The sequence below is a fragment of the Podarcis erhardii genome (genome assembly GCF_964252035.2).
Source record: "Podarcis erhardii genome assembly, chromosome: 3".
NCBI lineage: Eukaryota > Metazoa > Chordata > Lepidosauria > Squamata > Lacertidae > Podarcis > Podarcis erhardii.
Window position 1 is genome coordinate 18,287,783 of NC_138507.1, and position 21,586 is coordinate 18,309,368.

The following is a 21,586-nucleotide window of genomic DNA, read 5'->3' on the forward strand; positions in this document are numbered from 1 at the left end:
TAAACTATGCATGAGAGACGTTGCCTCAAGAAATGGACTCAATACAACATGCAATATGGAGGGCCTCACTTCAGCATCATGTTTAGTCGCAGACTTCCTTGAAGTGTCTTTGTGCTTTTTACAACTAACTCGCTTACACTGCAACTGTAGACAGGTCTTCTCAGAAGTAAGGCACATTGTTTCATACTCACATAAGTGTCTACAGGACAGTGGCCTTAATCATGAAATAGGTGTTACAATTTTAACAGAAAAGTTAAAAGAGTCGTGTAATGAACTTTTGCTTTCAATGCTTTACACCTTAGTTCTCTACACCGCATTTGCACATTCTACATAACTAGACAGGAAACTTGCTTTGAAATATATATTGTCAGGGATGGGGCTTAAGGTATACACATATAGAAAACCTCCTGCCTCTCTTTCTGGCCCCTGGAGTGTGGGAATGCTGGACTTTGTTTCCTGGGCAATGCCTGCTTTTGTAAGCAGCTGTTCCAGTAACGCTTGCTTGTTCCTCCCAGCATGCTCTTCACTTTTGACAGCCTCTTCCTGAAGAGGTTGCACCCCGATAAGCTAATTCTAATTAAGTTCAAAACCAGAAGGGAGGAAAGATACGCAAACAACCTAGTAGCTGGCTTTTTAATATGTCCCGCTGATATAGTTCAAACTCAGCAACACAGTGTTCCTTCAAGAAGCCAGATTGTTATTAAATGCTACTCTGTTTATTGGCCGATGCTGGCAGTGTTTTGGTGAATGTTTGAATCTAGGAATCTAGTGTAAATGCAGTAACTGTCAAGGATATGAGCTGTAGAGCAACAAAAGCCACCTGCTGCTGGGCTCATGATGGCCTGAACCAAAGTACCGGAAAAAGGAGGTTGGATGCCAAGAAGAGAGAGAGGGAGGGGGAATTGTGTGTGTGTGTGTGTGTTGTACATATGGACCAAGCCACAAGGCCTTGGGGGATGAAAAGCTGTTGCTAATTTTAGTGGGATGTTCTTTGACTAATGGGGCATGTCAGTTATAGGTTCTCTGGATGCGTCCCAGTGCCTGCTTGGAACAAGACAAGAAAATTTTGTCTCTGCAGATGGACACGTTGCAAAACTCTGTCACGCCAGTCAACAGCTGTTCTGCTTTGTAGATAACGCCACGGGAGCAGAGATGAAAATGCACGCTGCTTTCCGAGCCCCTCAAAAAGACGGTAATTGCAGGGCCATCATGTTTGCCAGAGCTGACTTCACTGGCACCTTGGCAGGTCTGCGGCCAAACTCGAAATCCAGGTATTATTAGCTGCAGTCAAAATTCCATTAGCTGACATCTCTTGCTACTTTTCAAGCAGCCCCTTGGGGCAGCTGGCGCTAGAGGGCTGTGCCATAGTTGCGGGAGCTGAGCCACCAATAATAATATTCAGGCATGTGCCTACAAGATGTCTTAGTCTGTACGGGGGTTATAAAACACAAGGTGGATGTGTGGTTCGCTTTGCTACCACTTCCCCCCCTCCCTTCCCTCCCCCCTCCCCCTAAGTTGCAAACAGCAGGCTGCCAAAAACCAGAAACCGTTTGCTGATTCCTTCAGAGCTGGGAGCATGAAACTGGTTTTTCTGTTCTTAATTTATGTCACGGAGCCTCAACAGCAATTTAATTTGAAGCTTTGGAGTATAGCAAAGCCAGCTACTGATGCCTGCCGACTGGTCTGAATGGGGGCTTCTGGCACAGGCCTAAGGTAAGAAGCTGCAATTCAAATGGCTTCAAAGACGTGACCTGTCATTACAAAGGCAGCCTGATTGTTTTCTTCCAACAGGTGACATGAGAGCTGGACCAGAAATGAGTAAAAGGGAACATGTGGCTGGTGCAGCTGAGAACGAAACAGAGATGGGCGTCAATTCTGTTCTCTTTCACTTCCATCATGACCAAAGTGTGTGTGTGTGTGTGTGTGTAGAAAAGGGATCTAAAGCTCCAGGCAGCCAGACTATAAAATATTACCTCAACACCTTAAAGATAAAAGCACCGGTTAAGTTATTTATCCGGTTTCCAATATAAAAAGAAAATACCAAAGTGATTATTGTTAATAGCAACCTTTCTCATATGCTGTAGGATAGCTAAAAGAGACACAGCCATACCTAAGGTAAAGAGGTTTTGGGGGTTTTTTAAGGGGACAATGGATACAAAGAAATCAGAAGATTGAAAAATTAAACCAGAAAACAGAGGAGAGAGAATGTATGCCTTCCCTTTGGGTTCTAAAAAGGGCCCCTAAAGCAGCTTCCAAATTAAAAGAGCAAACCTAAATCTGTCCTCTCCTGGCAAATAGAAGGGGAAGAAATGGAGGTAGTGAAAGATTTTACTTTCTTGGGCTCCATGATCACTGCAGATGGTGACACCAGTCACAAAATTAAAAGGCACATGCTTCTTGGAAGAAAAGCAATGACAAACCTAGATAGCATCTTAAAAAGCAGAGACATCACCTTGCCGACAAAGGTCCGTATAGTTAAAGCTATGGTTTTCCCAGTAGTGATGTATGGAAGTGAGAGCTGGACCATAAAGAAGGCTGATCACCGAAGAATTGATACTTTTGAATTATGGTGCTAGAGGAGACTCTTGAGTGTCCCATGGACAGCAAGAAGATCAAACCTATCCATTCTGAAGGAAATCAGCCCTGACTGCTCACTGGAAGGACAGATCGTGAAGCTGAGGCTCCAATAGTCATGAGAAGAGAAGACTCCCTGGAAAAGACCCTGATGTTGGGAAAGATGGAGGGCACAAGGAGAAGGGGATGACAGAGGACAAGATGGTTGGATAGTGTTCTCGAAGCTACCAGCATGAGTTTGTCCAAACTGCTGGAGGCAGTGGAAGACAGGAGTGCCTGGCATGCTCTGGTCCATGGGGTCACGAAGAGTCGGACACGACTAAACGACTAAACAACAACAAATCTGTCCTCTTAGATGTAAGTCGCATTGTGTTCAGTAGTGCTTACTCCTAGGTAAATGGGCACATGTTACAGGTTGATAAGTTCCAAGGTCCTTTTTAACTAGGAATTGCAGGTAGGGTGTGTGTTTTGGTGGGTAATAAGTAGCATGGCTGTGGTGCAGCCAAAGAAACAACACTAAAAATGAGATACAGGAGGAAAATGAGATGCACTTTCTGTTTTTATAAAGGTGCTCATGGAATGAAAATGGCTGTTGCCCATACCAAGCATCAAGGGGGGCAGGGATAGTCCCATATGTTCTTATAGGTCCAGAGGGTGCACATCACATCTTACTGCTTGAGGTGAAATCCTGCACTGCCTGCATTGGTCGCTTTATGTATTTGAAACCCATAGCTCCACATATTTGAACAGTACTTAACAGTGCATAAGATTGTACTCTTAAATTGGGAAAAGTAATGGATTTCCTTCTTTCCTGGATATACCCGGAAGCCACCGTCTTACTTTTGTTTCTGGCTAAAATAATTTACTTTCGTTTCTGGCTAAGAATCCATCCAGGATGGCTAGAGGTCTTCTAATTGGCTAGGTCAGGGGTCGTCAGCCTTTTGTGGACTAGTGGGCACATTTGGAATTTTGAGGAAGTGCCGTGGGTTCCAGTCACAAAATGGCTGCCATGAGGGGAGCATGCCATAAAAAAATGGCTGCCATGGATGGCTGCCATGGGAATGTGGCATAATGCAAACTAACTTGTGGGAATGTGCATAGTGTTACAGTTGTTCCCTATGTTGCAGGGTCCCAACTGGCCTCAATTAGAAGTCAGACATTTAGTGTCACCAGCTCCATAGTGTGGAACACTCTTCTGGCAGAGATTTGGAGGCACCCTCAATTCTGACTTTCAAGTGGCTCTTGAGTGCCTTTTTGAGATATTCTCTCTATTTTTGTAAAAATCTTTTATTCGTATTTACATTTAACATTTACATTCAAACATCAAACATAATCATAAAAATATAGGATTTTCTGAATCTTTAGACTTCCCTCCACCCTTCCATTTGTTCCATTATTAATCTTTTCCCACCTGCATCCTATAAAGTTCTCTATTTATCTTTAATATTCAATTTATACCATAGTTCTTGTTACATCACAAGTGTTGTTAAAATCCTGCCAATGTTTTTAATTGTTTACAGTGTTCTGCACCTTTTCGAGGTAATCAGTACCTATGCAGATGTTTAAAACTTTGATTAGCGAGTCATTTTAATTATTATTTTCTACTTTTTAAAAATGGTGCTTTATGTTGTATTGTGCACACATATTGCTGTGAACCACTCTAATTTATATGAGTTAAAGGTAAAGCTAAAGGTACCCCTGACCGTTAGGTCCAGTCACGGACGACTCTGGGGTTGCGCGCTCATCTCACTCTATAAGGCCAAGGGAATTGATATTTGTCTGCAGACAGTTTTTCCGGGTCATGTGGCCAGCATGACTAAGCCGCTTCTGGCGAACCAGAGCAGCACAAGGAAATGCCTTTACCTTCCTGCCAGAGCGGTACCTGTTTATCTACTTGCATGTGACATGCTTTTGAACTGCTAGGTGGGCAGGAGCAGGGACTGAACAATGGGCGTTCAAACTGCAGACCTTCCGATCGGCAAGCCCTAGACTCAGTGGTTTAGACCACAGCGCCTAAAGTTAGCAGTACCTAAATGTTTTTTTTAAAAAAACACACACACATATATAAAATGGCCACTGCATTGAAAAGAGCAGGTGAAAAACAACAGAACCACAAAATAGTGCAGGCATCGCTGACTAACACCAACCATATCATCAATGAGGGTGCGGGGAGGCAACTGCATTATCCACCACCATGTTTGCTTGCAGAGAGAAGCTCTGTCCATCTCTCCTTTGTTCAGAATGTAGGAGGCGATGAGCATCAAATCCTGACTATGGGTAGAGATGGGTATCTCATACAACAAAAGAAGGAAATAACTTTTGGTGAGTGAATTAAGAGGACTGCTTCAGACACTTTGTGTTCTGATTTTGTGTTGTAAAATGGTTGGGTTTCCCCCCTTTCTTTTGTATTAGGGGATATTGTGTCCAACCTATGAATATATTGCTTAAGGGGGAGGGGAAAGGAAGAAACTGAGGACTCATGAAGCAAAAACAAACGGTAGTAAGGGTAGCTTGGATGTCAGGAATCTTTCTTAGTGATTGCAGGAGGAATTCTGGATAATTTCAAACTTTGTTTTGAAAGGCAGGTAGGAGGCGCCATTTGACCACACGTGAAGTAAACAAGAGCACACTTGGGAGAAGAATTGGTGAGCGACACCCCCCTCTCAACCCCCCCACAACCACCTTGTTTAGCTACCAAATTCTGCAGCATTGGTGAGTTAAAATCTAGATCCCTGAGCTACAAAATAAAAAATGGTCAGGCAGAATGTGTTTCTGTGTTTCAGCAGTCTATCTGCTGAAGTTTTAAAGGCACGCAGGCAGCAATGCTAAACATATGAGAGCTCTGCTGCAAGCTATCCATATACCAGTGACAGAAATGTAAAGATGTTGCTGAAATGCATGCTTCTGCTGGACTTTTCTTCTAACCAACTTGTTAATTATTTTTTTTAATAGAAAAAGCGATATTCCTGTCATTATTTCTGTCTTTGGTTATTTGTAATATTAACAGATCACTTCTCTGCCCCCTGAGATCACTCACAATATTAAACAACCACCACATTCCAATATGATGATGATGATGATGATGACGATGACGATGACAATGACGACGACGACAACAACAACAACAACAACAACAACAACAACAACAACAACAACATGCCGCCCATCTGACTGGGATGTCCCAGCCACTCCAGACGGCTCCCAACAAAATATTAAAAACACAATACAACATCAACCATTAAAAACTTCCCTGAACTTCCCTGATGTGCTACTTCATATTTATGGAAGCAGACAGTTAAATATTTTAACATTAGAGCTAAGGCTGCAATCCTAAGCATACTTGCTAGAGCAGGGGCCCTCAAACTTTTTAAACAGGGGGCCGGTTCACTGTTCCTCAGACACTGTTGGGGGCCAGACTGTTGGTGGGGCCTGCGAGTTGTGCTGGGAAGCACCCAAAGGACCCCCAGAAGGGGATCCCAGGGGGAGGTTTTATTCCCCTGCTTTGAATAGCTGCCCTCCATGCCAAACCACTAACTACGGCTCCCCCTTAAGACCCTACCTGCCTGCGGACTGCCTTACCAGAGTGGTGCAAGCTCTAGTTATCTCCCGCTTGGACTACTGCAATGCGCTCTATGTGGGGCTACCTTTGAAGGTGACCCAGAAACTGCAATTAATCCAGAATGCGGCAGCTAGACTGGTGACTGCGAGTGGCTGCCGGGACCACATAACACCGGTCCTGAGAGATCTGCATTGGCTCCCAGTAAGTTTCTGAACACAATTCAAAGTGTTGGTGCTGACCTTTAAAGCCCTAAATGGTCTCAGTCCTGTATACCTGAAAGAGCATCTCCACCCCCATCGTTCAGCCCGGACACTGAGATCCAGCTCTGAGGGCCTTCTGGCAGTTCCCTCATTGTGAGAAGTGAGGTTACAGGGAACCAGACAGAGGGCCTTCTCGGTAGTGGCGCCCGCCATGTGGAACGCCCTCCCTTCAGATGTGAAGGAAATAAGCAGCTATCTTATCTTTAAAAGACATCAGAAGGCAGCCCTGTTTAGGGAAGTTTTTAATATTTAATGCTTTATTGTTTTTAACACTCGATTGGAAGCCGCCCAGAGTGGCTAGGGAAACTCAGCCAGATGGGCGGGGTATAAATAATAAATTATTATTATTATATTATTATATACCCAAAGCACTTGTGCCTTGGCATGGCTTGGAGATGACCGTCCAATGCTCTGGGACCCCTGGGGTGACTTTCTAGGCTGTTGGTATCCTGCACTATAGACTTCAGGTCCTGTTACCCTCAGCCCAGTCAACAGAAAGAAGACATTGTTTTGGCCCGCGGAGCTTAGTTTGAGGACCCCTGTCCTAGAGTAAGACCCATTGAACTTACTGGAACTTGTTTTCCAACAAACCAGCATAGGATTGTTCTGTTCATCAATAAGCAAAACATTAAGGTAGTGCTTACCAGCTGTCTCACATCCAAGGCACACTTTAAAACAACATGCACACGCACACCTGCCATCTGGCCAAAAGACTTGGGCTAGGAAGCAGGGAAATAGAAAGGCAAAATGGGGGGGAAAGGAGCTAGGTTTGAGAAACTTCCAAACAAGCTTTGCCTGAGGAAGAGAGGTGGGACTTTTATTTAAATAGTGCCTTGGCAACTGCTTCAGGGTTCACTGCATTAAGGGACTATGTTAATTAAGGTTTTGTGATCCAGAGAATACTTTCTAATATTCCCAATGTATGTGGGATTTTCTTAGGAACAACCGATAACCAATTCAACAACTGGAAAAAACACACACCAGTCCTCCAGTTCTTTAAAGAAGAAAAATGTAGTTATAGGAATTTGTAAATGGGCAAAACTGTTGGTTAAGATTAAGATTGTATGATACAGATGATCCACAAGTGCCATTTTTTTTATCGGTTGTGACTGGCATCTGATTTGATTTCTGCAGTTTAGAGAACTGCTAAATCTTACAGAAGCTCGACCTGGAATTTCACAACATGGTAATCTTCTTTTAGTTTGCGAACTTGTTTTAGCTGTCACATGCCTGGTATATTTAGTGCTATGATGAGGAAAATAACATATAACATTTAGGGAAAATTGCTGCATATGTATATATTCAATGCACTTTGGTTGGTTTTCTATAATTGATGCAGAAGGTTTTGTGAGGTTTAGTGCCCATAGCATTAGTTTCAGACTTCAGAATTTTAAGATATTGTTAAATACAATATCCCCCCCCCCAAATGGAAATGAACTAAAGGGGGAGCTCCAAGCCATTGCAATATTTCAATATATCTAATAATTTAATAGTCAAACATGGACGGAAATGGTAAATTGAATTGTCAGAGTTTTTATTTTTAACTGAGAAGACATTTCTTGAAATAAATGATAGGTAGCAAAGATAGCAGACTTCTTCCCTCCTTAACAGAGCAATTCTGTGAACGTTTAACTTCGAGATTCACACTTCATATATACTCCGTAGGAAATAATCAGATTGGAAATGTCAAATTAATTTTGCATGACTCACCCATGGTCTGGAAAACAGGATTTCAGCTCATAGTATAACTTGGTTCACATGTCATGCTGAGGCAAACCATGGCTTTAGTACAAAGGTAAGTGTCACTTCAGGGTATCGCAACACTGTTTTCAAAAGCTGTCTCTAGTAAAACATTGTGCTATGAAGAATAACAGCTATCACTAATGTTCAGGTCAATTTTTAGACAGATTAAAGGATGTGTGCTTGGTATTATTACAGTTATATCCTGTACTAACCCATTTGTAGAGAAATTCTAAAACTTGAAATAAATCTCATTTTCAGAGAGTTCTCCACTTCTGGTTCCTGTGAATTGGTGTATCAAGTCATGAGACAACATGAACCACCGGAGTTTGTTTGCTGTTTTGTCTCCCTATCTATGGTTAATCTATGTATTACAACACAACCCTGTACACCTATACCTGTTATGCATCCCTTCCATATACACACTTAACACTGAAGTCAATTTAACTCGGAAAGAAGTCCAACTAAGTGGAATGATAAATGTGTATAGGTAAGTATAGAATGCAAAGAAAACTATCACTTTGAAGTCTTAATTGCCTTAGTATAATATCCCTTATTTCTTATGCAACAAAATTGCTGGATTTTATTTTACTTACTGTTTCTGATATCCCACTTGGGTGGGGGGAAAGCCCTTCCTAGTAATTGGTTTCATGCTGGATGGACAAGGACAAAACATGTTTCATAATCTGTGGGTTGGGTTGGGGGACTAGTTTACGTACTGAAAGAAGATATTACATTTTTGATCACTGCTTAATCATCATTAATATGTTTTTTATTAGCTAGAAGCCTATAAGAAATGCTGAGCAAAATCTCCTTGGCAAAGCCTTAAAAATGACCTGATGAGCTGGAACTTCAAATGCCTGGATGGAATAAATACTTGACTTTTAACATTTTATTCTTAGAGATAACTTTCTGTTCTGAGAAGAATACACAGAATGTTACAGAGAGGGAAAAAAATGTTACTGTCAAAATAATACAGAAAGCCTAAAAGGAAATCTTATAAAATGTGAGATTGCAGTTCAGAAACCAAAGGAGAGGTGAAATTAAACATTTTATTGGGCCAACTAGTCATTTAGAATATTTAATGCTCCCATTTTTAGATACAGATAGGAGAGGGGGAAAAACAATATTCAAAGCCTACTGTCATTGGAGAGTACCTGGAGGTGTTTTGGAAAATGCAACACTTTTTAAAGATATGGGTCGACCTTTTTGTGTGGGAGCAATTAAATAGCAAATATTCTAAACTTGTTTTGGTCTATAATTGAAAACATTTTATAAAACAAAGCAAACATGAATTATTCATGTGAGGCGTAACATATTAAAATGATGGCAGAATATTTTGCAAATGTTGGGATAGAAATGTGTGTTCTTTTAGGAATTGTATGAGAAGGCTTAACAGCCCAATCCCAAGAATGTTTACTTGGATGAAAGTCCCACTGACTTCAGTGGGATTTACTCTGCAGTAAGTGTGTTTCCAAAAGCAGCCTGAAAATTTGACTCTTTCTTTTTTGCATTTGATTTTCACCAGAGCTTTGAAGCGGAATGGCTAAGAACGCCATTCGACTTGACTAAATGTTAGTTCTCTGTACTTACTTATATGAAACACAATATCCAAAAGATGGGGGTGGGGACAACTAAACTGTGAAGCGTTAAGCAGTGCCTGAAATAATACGGCAAAACGAGTGCTAACCCTAAACCTTTTACACGTTAAAGAAAAAGTGAAGGTAAACTGCTGTTTAACAGCTTCCCACTGTTATATAAACTTTCAAACAACCATGAAATGTAGGTCTCTGGGCATCACTTAAAAGAACCACAAATAAATAAAAGGACGGACCACACTTCTGTTCCCTGATGTTTAACTAAGGTTTTGCAGAGACAGAAAGTGAGCCCGACTTCCCTTTGTTTATGTGCCGCCCTGTGTACTGTAAACACAAACAAACAAAGCTGGACCAGAGCTCCGACGCAGAAGCACTTCCTGATGGAACAAATGTGCCGAAAGACAGCCGTGAGGTAAATGGAATCAGCTTAATGGGCCTCCAGGGTCCCCTTGCCTTTGTGTGTCTAGTATCCTGGGACACTGAGGTAACAAAGAGTTGCCTACTTAAACGAAATGTGCAGCAGTTAATGGTGCTTTGCCAATAAAATCCCCAGGGGCCTTGCATAAATCTGATGAAAATCAGCTTGGGCAACAACAACTGGACTTCGCGTAAGAGTGTCCACTTGAAATTCAAAAGACAAGCACGACTCCTTCGGCTGGAAGGAACCTGAGCAAAGCTAGCCACTCCTGCAGCTGAAATAAGGCTGTGATCCTGCTCCTCAGACCTTTCTCAATGTCTCCAAATGTCCCTATTTTCCAGGGACAGTCCCAGATATACAGAAGCTGTCCTGATTTCTGATTTGATCCCAGAATGCCCTGATTTTCCTTAGGACACCTCTGTTTTTCATCAGAGAAATGTTGGAGAGTATGGAGTTATTTGACCCCCGAACCGTCTGAAGGCAGCCCAGTATAGGAAAGGTATTTTTTTTTTTAAAAAGTTTAATGTTTTATTAGGTTTTTATATATGTTGGAAGCTGCCCAGAGTGGCTGGGGCAACCTAGTTTAAATGATAACAACAACAACAACAACAACAACAACAACAACAACAACAGGACATCCCTCTTTTCATTGGAGAAATGTATGCACTCCAATATCCAGTAGGATAAAAGGTAAAAGGACCGCTGACCATTAGGTCCAGTCATGACTGACTCTGGGGTTGCGGTGCTCATCTCGCTTTATTGGCCGAGGGAGCCGGCATACAGCTTCTGGGTCATGTGGCCAGCATGACTAAGCCGCTTCTGGCAAACCAGAGCAGTGCACGGAAATGCCGCTTACCTTCCTGCCGGAGCGGTACCTATTTATCTACTTCCACTTTGACGTGCTTTCGAACTGCTAGGTTGGCAGGAGCAGGGACCGAGCAACAGGAGCTCACCCCATCGCGGGGATTCGAACCGCCGACCTTCTGATCGGCAAGTCCTAGGCTCTGTGGTTAAACCCACAGCGCCACCAGCGTCCCTTATCCAGTAGGATAACAAGGTGGAAAATAGCACAAGGCTCCTGCTCCTTTAATAAGTGCATAGAATAAAGAATTTCAGCTTGCATGACAATTCCACTTGCTGAAATTCCTTCTTTTGCATGACTATTAAAGGTGCAGGAACCATTTCCGCTTTTGCTTCTGGCTGCCCTGATATCCAGGTATAATACATACTCGGGAGCTGGTTTTCCTTATGAAGCAAGAGCTGGCAAGTCCTGTGGGTGATTCTATAGCAGAAGTAGCCAACCTGGTGCTATTCAGATGTTGTTGGACTACAACTCTTTTTGGACCTGATGGCTGGAGTCACAATGGGACTCCATGCCTCCCACCTCCCTAGATCGCTCTGTAGTGTTGGGGGAAGCAACTGAAAAGGTTTAGAAACACCAGAAAAAGTTATGAAGTCAGCTTCCTCGCTACTAGACAGGCTAGGGACTCAGCTCTACAGGGGCAAACATAATATTTTAAGTGCGTTTTAAATGCATGATACAAATATGTCACCAGATGGCGATGATGAGCTTGTGGCAAATTCCATGTATTTTTCAAAAGTTTTTTTTTTTAAGGCATTTTCACAGTAGTGTGTGAGTGTGTGTGTGTCTGTGTGTCTGTATTCCACCTAGGTCTGTTATTTCAAATTCCACAAAGGCTGGTGGAAGAGCATGGCTAACGCTGCAATCCTATGCATGCTTTCCTAAGAATAAACCCCACTGAACCCAATGCTTAGGGTTGCACTGAAGGACTTTTTAACCCCTTGCTCTTCAACCACATCATGAAAATGTTTATTATATAACAGAATAACTACTATGCATGCACAGACATTCATTTCTGTATGTCGCTCTCGGATTGCAGTTTCTTTCAACACCAAATCCCCCATTTTTTTTTAAAGTTACGCTTCTGTTGCACATTACTTTTAAAACACCACACACGCAGCCATTTAAATAGAAACCATGGGCCTCGTGCCCTCAGCAACCATTTGTAACGATTTGCAACAGCCTAAAATGTGCATGTAAACTATCCACAGATCAGAACAGCAGTGCCGGAGAGGTGCTTTGCACACATTTCAAATAGTTTCACATGGCAATGTGGGCTTGATGTCAAGGATATTCTAATTTAGAACATTTTCTTTAAAGCACTAAAAAGGCCACCAAGGGTGTCAACTGTAACAAACCTATCACCTCCAGCACCAGGCATTTTGTTGGCCATAGTTATCTTGGCGGCATCAGTCAACAGATTTCCAATTTTGACAGTTTGGAGAAACAGTGGTAAGATTTTAATAAGAACAGACACTTACCACCCCCAAGTAGCTAAATAGACTTAAAACATATTCCTTGTTTTAATATTTCTAAGTTCCCTGGTTACTGATATGTTTAAATTGCTGTCTGTTTGAATACAGGAACTCCCTTGACAGCTTTTTGACAGTGGAGAGTTTTGTTAACAGAAAGGTTCAAATCGAGTACCAGATCCAATCTGCACTCTTATTTTAGCTGTCCTTAAAAAGATGCTGCCCTCTGTATTCTCTCGTAATCACAGAAATGTGGAGTTTAAAGGCTGATTTGATCTGACAGGTTATCTAACTCGGTGCATTTCCAAAAACAGATTTACTTTTCATCTTTCCTTGGTTTGGAGCCTGTCTGTTTCTAAAAAGACTCACACCATATGCCTTTTCCTCCGTGGTTGATATGACTGATATTATTATTATTATTATTATTATTATTATTATTATTATTATTATTTCCTACTTTTGGAAAATGTTTCCTGGCTGTCTAAATATATTCTTTTGCTGGTTTTATGTCTATTTTAAGGAGCATTGTGTATGCATAATGAGAGGTTGTTAAGCAGAACGAACCTTCACATACTCAAAGCACTCACTGTACTGTTGTTCCAATGCCACCTGTGAGATTACACCCAAGTAATGTCAGGCTTATTTTTTAGACGAGGTCAACTCCAGTTCAAGTTAACATAGTTACTAAAACAGGGAGCTTTCTGATAACCAGAAGTGTCTGCTATTGGCTCAGCAATAGTTTTGGAGCTTGTGATATGTGTATGACACTTGAAATTCAACAAGCCATCAGTCGTTGTTAATTTATTAACAAGAGCTCTATGATGCTGAAAGAAGAAATGGATCACATTCCTCTGATGATATGATACATTTACTGAGCAATCCTGTGCATGTCCAGCTCTGACACTGAGGTCCATCTCTGAGGGCCTTCTGGCAGTTCCCTTGCTGCAAAAAGTGAGGTTACAGGGAATCAGACAGAGGGCTTTCTTGGTAGTGACAGAGGAATATGATCCCTGTGGAATGCCCTCCCATCAGATGTCAAGGAGATAAACAACTATCTGACTTTTAGAAGACATCTGAAGGCAGCCCTGTTTAGGGAAGTTTTTAATGTTTGATGTTTGATTGTGTTTTTAATATTTTGTTGGGAGCCGCCCAGAGTGGCTGGGGAAACCAGATGGGTGGGGCATAAATAATATATGATGATGATGATAATGGTGTCTGAGTTCAGTGGGATTTGCTCCCAGTTTTACCCTTACCTGGAATTCCTGTTCAAATCCATTGGATGAGACTTACTTCTTGAATAAATATATTCACAGCATCAGGCTATAATGTGTTCCTATTGCTCCTGGTGCAGAGAAGTGTATACTCAGCTTTAACCTAACGTGTTGGGTTAATAGGGAACCTCTAGCCATTCATTATATCAGGGATGGAGAACATCTGATCCAGGGTTCTATTGCGACTTGCCATGCCCCTTAAATCACTGCAAAACACTCTCCTTTGGCTACAGCTTTCTCTAGTCCACACACTCTTCATCCAAATTGCTCCCAAATACAACCCCACCTCACCCTACACTCCTACCACAACACCCTCCACAAGATCTGAAGCAGAGTAGGAGCCACATTCTCCTTGCTCTTGTCATGCTGATTCCCCACATGCAGTGGGGTCCGCACAGGACTGCCACCATGCTGAGAGTGTAGGGAAGAGGCAGAGAAGGTGCTAGGGCTCCACAGAATTTCAGAATTAGGAAGTGGCTGGCAAGTGAAGACACTGACGGCTTGCTCACCAATCTTGTTCTTGCTGAGCCCCTTTCTCAGCATGCAACAGGAAATTGCAGCAATACAGGAAGAGGCATGGGCAGTTCCCTGTTGTAAACCTAAGAGCAGGAACTGCCCTGTCAGTGGTCTTTGTAAACTGCTCTGGCAGCCTTTCCAGCTAAAGAGTGGGGTAAAACTCCTACAAGTAAAAAACAAAAATCCAGTTCTGATCCACTGATTGCACTGCGATATCTCCACTCCCCATCTCAAAGACTGCCGTCTTGGTGAAATACAGGGAACTGTTATCTGCGGAGGTAGTATTCATCAAATCATATTGTATACTTCTGTTTTGTTTGTTTTTTGCTGCTTCCAGGAGGAAAGCAGCAGAAAAGTTATTGCTTGTGGTACCACAAGAATTCAGCGGATGATGAGAAGGAAAAGAGGATCCACGTTCCATCACATTTTCTTGCAAGTCACCTATGAGCTTCTTGATACAGTTTTCTTTTTGAGCCCATTACTGATGGATGAAACCAACCATTTTGCTTTCCTTCAGTTTCTCATTGTTTTCAATCTTAAGTTCTGACCTCCACATTCCTATACCAGTTTGTTTTCTTAAAGGCCCTTGTGAAAATTCACCAGCGTTAATTTCTGCTAATAGACACCTTTTTTTGGAATGCAATTTCCTTTCATATAAAGCATTTATAAATGTGTATTTTCACTAATATGTACATATCTGTGCACACTTTGTGCTAGCTTATGTGTTTTTGTATATATTACTTGTCTGGGGAACTGCATTACAATATTCGAGCAAGTGCAAACTTCAGTTCATAGATTGTTTCAGAAAGTGCAAAGCTGGTTGGTTCAACTTTCAATGCGAACTGAATAGAATTCATTTTCTAGCTCTAGAGCCATGATTTAGCCATCAGTGTTCACCTTGAGAGCTGGAAGCCCAGTTGACGGTCAGTCCTCAATGAAGTGTTGACAAGAAGATTCATTAAGGTATCTCTTCTTTCATTCTCTGCATTTTATTGTCTGTGTAAATCTGATTGTAACATCTTTGCCCGACATTCAGAACATACCGCATGCAGGACTATGTTGGGCATTTGCTTTTCATTTATTCTTTTTAGTACAGGTCACCTTAAGAAAACAAACACATCCTTTGCATTCCCAAAACAAGAGAAGAAAGCAAAGGCATACACCCTTGTGCAAATTAATTGAAACAAACCATGTAATTTATTGTACAATACTCACATATACATGTACATATACATGTATTTTACTCTCAGCTGGATACTGTCCTATCAGAGACGCCTAAGGAAGATAAAATTATTATCCTGGGTGATTTTAATGCAAGAGTTGGGCAACATTTCGATCTGTGACCTGGGACTATTGGGAAAGAAGGAGTTGGCAACAGCAACCAAAACGGAATCTTACTTTTGACAATATGTGCAGCACACAACCTTGTTATTACCAACACCCTCTTTCAACAGAAAAAAAAAAATTAAAACTTCATGGAGGAATCCTCGGTCAAACCACTGGCACCTCTTAGACTATGTTATTGTCCGTGCTAAAGATTGCCGTGATGTGCTCCTTGCCAGAGCTACGATAAGCGCTGACAACTGCTGGACAGATCACTGACTAATACGCTCCACAATGGCTATCAAGATTATACCTCAATGCAGGCTTCAAGGAAGGAAACCAAGGCACAAAATGAACACTCAAGCCCTTCAAGATCCCATTAAGTGGGATTGCTTAAGGACTCTTAAGGACCATCTGCTTCCAGAATTCCCTGATAACATCAAGGAACACTGGACCAAGCTAAAAACATCCATTATTGCAGCGTGTGAACAAACTATTGGATACCAAACCAAGAAACACCAGGGCTGGTTTGATGAGAATGACAGTGAGATTGAATGCATGATTGACAAGAAAAGGAAGGCCTTTCAGATCTGGCAAAGAGATAGAAACTGGGCCACTAAGAAAATAACCTATGCCAATGCTAAGGATGAGGTTCAAAGAAGAACCAGAGAACTAAAAAACACCTGGTGGATAAAAAAACTCAAGAGATCCAGCACTTAGCCAACACTCTTGATGCACAGAGTTTCTTTAAAGCCACAAAGACCATATATGGGCCAATAAATAATCACATATGCCCCCAACGCTCAGCAGATGGTACCACACTTCTAAAAGATAAAGAAGCTATTGCACTGAGCTGGAAAGAACATTACCAACACCTCCTTAACTGCAACTCCCCTATAGCTGCTGAGGTCCTCTCACAAATTCCGCAAAAACAAGTTAGAGATGAGCTTGCAGTATCTCCAAATCTGGGAGAGTTGTGTACAGCTATTAACCAAATGAAAAACAACAAAGCCAGTGGACCTGATGGGATACCTGTCGAAATCTTCATAGTGGGCAGAATTGAACTTACACAACAACTTCACAAGCTCATTGAAAAAATCTGGGAAAGAGAAGAAATCCCAGCAGACTTTAGGGATGCCAAAATTATCAATCTCTTTAAAAAGGTGACAAAACTGATTGTGGAAACTATCGAGGCATCTCTCTATTAGCTGCGGCCGGCAAAATTCTTGCAAGGATCTTAACAAACTGTCTTGTAACAACACCTGAGGTGACCATTCCTGAATCCCAAAATGGTTTTCGGCCTTCTAGGGGGACAGTGGACATGATTTTCACTGCTTGACAGCTTCAAGAAAAATGCAGAGAGCAAAACCAACCCCTGTATATTGCGTTTATTGACCTGACTAAGGCTTTCGACACTGTAAATCGTAATGCCCTGTGGACTGTCCTTCTGAAAATTGGCTGCCCAGATAAATTTGTAAACATCATTCGGCTCCTCCATGATAATATGACAGCAACAATCGCAGATAAGAATGGTTCTCAAAGTGAACCATTCACAGTGGGATCAGGTGTTAAACAGGGTTGTGTTATTGCCCTAACAATATTCAATTATTTTCATTGCCATGATTCTACACTTTGTTGAAGGGAAACTCCCCACTGGAGTAGAAATCATATATCGAACAGATGGAAAGCTCTTCAATCTGAGCAGGCTGAAAGCAAAGAGTAATAGAGCTTCCGTGATAGAGCTTCAGTATGCTGATGACAACGTAGTGTGCGCATGCTCAGAGGATGAACTCCTAACCATCCTAAATATCTTTGCAGAAGCTTACAAAAAGCTTGGCCTATCACTCAACATCCAAAAAAACTGAAGTGCTGCACCAACAAGTACAAAATAACCCCTCTGCAGTGCCACAAACCTAAATCATATGGTTTAACGTTGGAAACTGTCGATAACTTCTCCTACCTAGGCAGTTATCTTTCCATAAGGGCCAACATTGATGCCGAAATCCAGCATCGCCTGAGCTCTGCGAGTGCGGCTTTCTCCTGATTGAAGTGCAGAGTGTTTGAGGACTGGGACATTCACAGGGAAAGCAAAATGCTTGTTTACCAAGCTATTGTACTACCAACCTTACCATATGCTTGTGAAACATGGACCACTTATAAACGCCATCTCCAACTCCTTGAAATATTCCATCAACAGTGTCTCCGAAAAATCTTACAAATCATTTGGAAAGACAGGCGAACTAATATCAGTGTACTGGAAGAAGCAAAGATCAGCAGTGTTGAAGCAATGATTCTTCAACGTCAACTTTGTTGGACTGGTCATGTGCAGATGCCTGATGATCGTCTTCCAAAGCAACTACTCTATTCCAAACTTTAAAATGTTAAGCGTAATGCTGGTAGTCAGCAAAAGAGGTTTTAAGACTGTCTCAAGGCAAATCTAGAAAAATGTAGTATAAACACTGACAACTGGGAAACACTGGCCTGCGAGTGCTCCAGTTGGAGAACAACCTTTACCAAAGGTGTCATGGGCCCTGAAGACACTCAAACTCAGGATGCAAGGGAGAAACGTGCTAACAGGAAGGCACGCTTGGCAAATCCACACCGTGATCAACTCCCACCCAGAAACTAATGTCCCCACTATGGAAGGATGTGTGAATCCAGAATTGGCTTCCACAGTCACTTATGGACTCATTGTTAAAACTGTGTTTATAGAAGACAATCTTACTCAGCTATGAGTGATCCCCAAAGAAGAAGAAATGTACAAAACTCACGTTACAAACATTAGTAACGGATATGACCTTCGCTATTTTTAAGCAGCATTTGAACATGGTATGGCATGGAGTCTACTAGTTTCAAACAGTCACTGTTGATTTTCGGATCCCTGTACTCCACTTGGATCAGTGCCTGAATGAGCTTCTCCATAGTCGTACAGTCTACAGCACGGAGGCGACTTTTGCATATAGCCTACAAATTCTCAATGGGATTTACTTTTGGGGAATTACCTGGCCAATCAAGCACCTGTATTTGCTGCTCTGTCATGAATTTCTCCACCACTTTCGACGTGTGACAGGGGGCTAAGTCCTGCTGCAATATCCCAGTACAGTCAGGATACCTCTTTTCCAGCTCTGGAATAACTCTCTTTCGTAGAACTTCAGTATATTGTGGCGAGCGCATTGTTCCTTCTATTGGCTGCAGGCTTCCGACAGCATAATGATCAACTGACTTTTCGTGTTTGTTTTGAGTAATGGATTACGAGTAGGATAGAAAACATACTTTGTTTCAGTTAATTTGCACAAGGGTGTAGCTGCTTTTGTATGGCTTATTTCAGGCGAAAGCTGGAGATGCAGGTGCAAAACCACCATTGAAAAACCCCCTTCAAATCCATTCCCCTCCTGTGTCCTGGATTCTGCCATGGAATCATGCAGCTTGGGGTGCAAAACCCTTAATTGTTTATCCTCCCAGTACAGGATTTATGGCTGAAGGCATGGTAGGGTGCCAGAGCTTTGTCCAAATTGGTTTTGACTGAACAAACAGCCTGCATGGCAATACTCAGATTAAGTTTTCCATTTTTTAATTTCCTCTCTTTACTCTTTTAATATCCCAACAGGCTGAACTAGTAAGGTCTCGCCATTCTTGGTATTAACACTTCAAACATTTATAAAGGAGTTTTTTAACCACACACCCTCCCCTCTGACTCTCTTTCTGCAGTTGGTCTTTTAATGGGGATAGATTTCTTTTAGCTTCAGAATGCTGCTTGAGCCAGGAAATGGGCACTTCTCTCCACAAACCCAGCAGATCTGATCCTTACGTAACCTTTTAAAAATTATTTGTAAAAATATCTGTACATCAAGAAAATATCAAAGCGGTTCACAAGAGTTGTACATAAAGCCACTCAAAAAAGTTAAAATAAGAAATCAGACATCAGACATCTATTGCGGGAAAAATGTATATTTTTTGCCAATTATTTTAAATTAATTTTCAATTCTTAAAAACAAATTAACAACAAATTTATTCAAATTTAACACAAATTTAAAAGTTGACCCTCTGTCCCCTTACAAGATGCTTCTTTTCTCTTGCTTCTTTGCTGCTCACAGTAAAATACAGAGGTACCTCGGGTTAAGTACTTAATTCGTTCTGGAGGTCCGTTCTTAACCTGAAACTGTTCTTAGCCTGAAGCACCACTTTAGCTAATAGGGCCTCCTGCTGCCACCACGCAATTTCTATTCTCATCCTGAAGCAAAGTTCTTAACCCAAGGTACTATTTCTGGGTTGGCGGAGTCTGTAACCTGAAGCGTATGTAACCTAAAGCGTATGTAACCCGAGGTACCACTGTACTTTTTATTAATTTCTAATATTTTTCTATCAATTCCTATTTCTACGTACTGTGCATGTTCAGTTCCTGCTTAGACTTTTATCTAGTTCCCCAGTTAATCAAATAGAGTTGATTTTCCTTTATCAATCCATATAAATCACAATTTTAATTCATATTTCCTCCAATACAACAATAATCCTGTCTTTATGCATTCACAGCCTGATGGAATAGACTTTGCAGTGTGGGCAACACCAAATGGTTCTCATCTAGGGTATCAGATACTGGCTGGATGAAAAGGAGTGGTAGAAGTCACTGTTGGAATCTCCGTTCGACCAAGCTAATAAAGCTCATCTTCCAGAATCGCCCACCAACGTGATTAATGACCTGAGCCTTTGATGAGGCTCAGGCACATTCCCATTCAGCATAGAATCAAAGCAGCACGCGGAAGTGATGAGATTTATGGCTACATCGCTATGCTTTATTTCTACTACACAGACAGAAAAGAAATACGCATCCTCTCTCTGTGAGAGCAGAGAGCAACTGAAAAAACAAAGGAACAGGAAACCAGTAACATCACATCTGTCTCTTGTCTTCCGTGAGACTTCCAACAATCTGGAATCCCTGGAATGTAAACAGAGTCTTGTGACTCCAAAGCACTGCACAGTGGCAAACAGAAACTAACAGTCACCTGACCAAGAGCCCCCCAGGGAAAGCACAGAGAGAGATGATTTGGATCCTGGATCCTGCTGATGGGAACCTGGTCACAACCCAGAGGAGAGGGAGAGCTGGGAAGTGCTGGAGGCTGGGAGCTTGGAGGAGGATGAAGAGGATGAAACAGGCAAGTGCCCCAGCCCACAGGAATCAGACTTGACAGCTCCACCACAGAGCCACCCGGACAGCTTCTCTGCTGACAGCCTGAAAGCCGCCCCAACTCCCAAAATAGGGCATCTACTGCATGTCACCGAGCAGAGAGCCAGGCAGAAACAGAGAGGGTCCCTTGGGGCTCTCCATAGACAGAGGGAGGGGCCTGACACAGAGGGTTAGAGAATGAAGGGGGGAAGTCCAGGCAAGTGCTTCATCGAGACAGGAGCAACCCTTAGAAGTATCCATAGGTCCTCTGATCTGCTTCCTTAAAAAAGAAACTAACTGTAAGTCAAATGGCTTGTCACTGTCTTTCTCTGCTCTGTGAATGACCTGTTCTGCTTGTTGGCTCCCTGACATAAGGTGACATTGTAAACAGGAAGCATTTAATCCGTACTGATTGTATTTGTATCTCACTCTTTCCCCAAGAATTTATTCTCATAACAACTCTGTAAGTCAAGACAGGTCTGAGCACAAGTGACATGTCCAAAGCCACTCTGTGACTTTTGTGGCAAAGCAACTCCAGGCTGTTACCGTATTTTTCACTCTATAGGACGCACTTTTCCCCTCCAAAAATTAAGGGGAAATGTGTGTGCATCCTATGGAGCGAATGCAGGCTCCTTGGCTTCAGCAATAGCAACACGAAGCCTCCGAAGCGCAGAGGGAGCGAGCGCTCCCTCCGTGCTCCGGAGGCTTCGCGTTGCTTTCGCTGAAGCCTGGAGAGTGAGAGGGGTTGGTGCGCACCGAGCCTTCTCGCTCTCCAGGCTTCAGGGATAGCCACCTGAAGCCTGCAGAGCGCAGCGCGAGTTCCCACTGCGCT

At 42.2% G+C, this 21,586-nt stretch overlaps 1 long non-coding RNA gene across 1 annotated transcript; it reads left to right on the top strand.

Moving 5' to 3' along the window:
• Nucleotides 1-1,456: 1,456 nt before the first annotated feature.
• LOC309339435 lies at nt 1,457-21,293 on the top strand. Its single transcript, XR_014155346.1, has 5 exons — nt 1,457-1,713; nt 5,156-5,286; nt 8,395-8,623; nt 15,141-15,233; nt 20,124-21,293. It is a non-coding gene; the product is annotated as an uncharacterized lncRNA (long non-coding RNA).
• The last annotated feature ends 293 nt before the right edge of the window (nt 21,294-21,586 follow it).